Below are 3066 nucleotides of genomic sequence, written 5' to 3' on the forward strand. Positions count from 1 at the left end.
AGTCCTCCCGGCCAGATGCCAGCTGCGGTAGTCCTTCTCACTTACCTTCACCCCCTCCCTCCGTTTCTCCTTTCCTTTATTTGATCACCTTATAGTAGCGATGAACTACAGGCCTTTACGGAATTAAGTTACCGGGACCTCCCCATATTACCTACTTGAATTCTTATCCTTGTAGAGGGTCAATAGAATAGTTTTAAGACCCCATCAATGAGGTCCTGTTCTTAACTTCCATTCTGCCACCTGGTTGTTTTACCGCGATCTTGAACACCCCCACGGGGGTCCCCAGGGGATTATTCGGCGACCAAACCTTACACATATACTGTGCAGACTCTGAATCCCGACTGGAGGTTTGGTGATACCGGCATCCGGATGCGTCTGCTGGAACTGGTAGCACTGTAGTCCTTTCTCATTTCTTCCTTAACCTTTGGCACTACTTACGCGGTATCGCTCGCCATCTCAACCTAACTTTCTAGTATTCAACCGCAACGGGGTCTTCTTCTGCCTCAGGCACAACAATCGGTCATTCTCTCGGACATTCTCTCTATAGCCACCACACCATTCTTTTGGTACTATCGTGGTAGGGTCAGGTAAGTCGTTTCATAAACCCTACCACAACCTGGCTGCCTGAGATTCTTACCACTTGTGTATGAGTCTTGCCGTTCACCTTTCGTCTTCTTCCAACGCCATTAGACCCTAGCGAATTACACGGTTGGATTTTCCAAATTTGTTGCGGTTTTCGCTTAGGACTCGAGTCAACAATGATGGGTGGAGGAAATGCCATTGACTACAGACATGTATGACCTATGGCCTCCTCTAACCGTACTGTCGTGTGAAAGATCTCCTTTTTCTTTATTCCTGAATAACCTTGTCCTGTAACAATACTTGCCTCAGCCCTTCCCGATGTGTCCAGAAGGCATATAGGACGATATGTCCATTTTTCCCCTTCGGCATCCCCTTTTCCCCCTTCTTCATCACACAAAATCCGCTCTTTTCCAGACTGATAGGGAAAGTTCCTAGTATCAAAAGGAGTGAGTTAATAGTTTTGACATACTTTGGGGCGCCCTCGAAAAAGGATCTCACTACGCTCTAATAATCCGTCAGGTCCAGGTGATTCTATAGCGCACGGAGTGAGAGAGAGGCATCTCCTATTTCCTCGAGTGTGAACAAAGGGCGAGCTCCGTTTTCTGCCAAGTAACTATTTCGCCATGTTGCCGGCCCCGCTGGTTATTTTACTTTTTTGTTTCACATTTAGGACAGAGAAAAATGCAAAACAGTGCGTCAAAAGACAAAATTCAAAGCATTGTTCCGTTAATTTGAAATGAAATGAAAACTGCCAAAGTGAAACTGAGAAAGTAGAAACGTGTGAGGGAGAGGCTGTGATTAATAAACCGAAGGGGAAGTTGATATTCTTTTATGATGGGACATCACCATCAACTGGGACAGGCTTTGCATCTGGCAATGATACAGAGGCCAAGCAAAATTAAATATCCCAAACTTGAGTGAAGAGAACAATGTAGATGAAGTGGAGTATGTATCTGTACGAGTATACTTATCAACTAAAACTGCTGTGCAGATTTGATATTGAGCCATAGAAAAATGGTAGTAACTTGGTCAAAAGTATTTGAAAATCATTCATCATGCTAGTCCCTACTGTCTACAGTCAGAAATCGCTAATTTGCTAAAGTTTTCAACAAATCCTTGTGATGTAAAGAGATCCTTTCCTGACTTTGTCAAGTCCCATCACATCAATAAAATGGTAATGACTGCTCTTCCCCCCCCCAAAGTTCATCCTAAACATGGTTGGTTTTATTTTTCAGGTCATCATATCTCTCGAGAAAAACTCCACAGAAGGAACTCATGTAAAAGAGAGTCTGTATAATGAAGGTAGATCCATTATTAAAGAGAAGCTAGGATAATATGTTTCATCTCTAAAGGAAGGTAAGTGGGATACATCTGTACTAAATGGGTAAAGTAACAAAAAGATCTAACCCAGTCACTGTTGACATAGGGCGTTTGATTGTTTTGTACAAAGCTTATGGTACTTACCTGAGATCCAATCAATGTGATTTCTCAATATTTAGCCTTAAATACCATGATATCTTAAGGCTAAATATTGAGAAATCACATTGATAGGGCGTTTATTACAGCAGATGCCCTACTTATACCAAATGGGTAAAATAAAAAGAAACAGGTCCTAGAATATTAATCATGCAATAAATTAAGTGGATTAAAAGTTTCCCACTTGATAACAATTGGGGGTGCAATACAGGGCTTTTTTTTTTTTTTTTTACTACCGTTTTTCTCAACCTTTAGTAATCTCTCATTTAGATAACAAACTTTCTCCATGGCACAAGATTTTTGAACAATAAATATTTACTAACAAACTCACCAATTAACTTTTCAGAATTTTCCCAAGGTATGATTCTTCCAAAGAAAGACGAATCCCAAGACAATAACAAGTGCATGAAATCCATCACCGCTGGCTTTAACAAACAAATTGGCCTAGACCAGGTCTCCAACAACAATACCGATAAACCTATCAGCACTACCAGCTTGGATTTCAACTTAACTTTTGTTTGCACTGGTGAAGAGCTCTATAATGCTCTGACCTCGGCCGATGTAAGTGATTAAGTTCTCTTTATTTCCCCTCTACCTACTTAAAAAAAAAAAACACATATCTGAACTCGTAATTTATTATTATTACCTAATTGCTAAAGCCCTCTGATCACCTTCCACAGATAAAAATAAATGGACATACTTATGTCCTTAGTTTTTTCCATCCGTCTACAATAATACGTAATCCCCATTCTGCTGGTTTCAGTTAGTAAAAGTGTTCACCAATGGCCCCGTTAGAATAGATGCCAAAAAAGGGGGCAAGTTTGAACTGTTTGGTGGAAATATCAACGGCGAATTCCTAGAATTGGTAATTATCTTTGTATTTGTCTTTTGTATATTTGTATTTGTCCTACAGAGTCAAAATGGCCATGCGTGTTTAGTGTCATGAGAACATTGACTGTAAAAGCCTTCCCTTGTAAACTTAGTTTGTGGCGCAAAGTGAGGACATTT

General features: G+C 40.5%; 1 pseudogene; it reads left to right on the plus strand.

Moving 5' to 3' along the window:
• The window catches only part of LOC103521193, a 9305-nt pseudogene extending 6286 nt beyond the window's left edge, over nucleotides 1-3019 (plus strand).
• Nucleotides 3020-3066: the final 47 nt, after the last annotated feature.

Source organism: Diaphorina citri, unplaced genomic scaffold (assembly GCF_000475195.1).
Source record: "Diaphorina citri unplaced genomic scaffold, Diaci psyllid genome assembly version 1.1 scaffold4705, whole genome shotgun sequence".
In the NCBI taxonomy this organism is placed as follows: Eukaryota; Metazoa; Arthropoda; class Insecta; order Hemiptera; family Psyllidae; genus Diaphorina; species Diaphorina citri.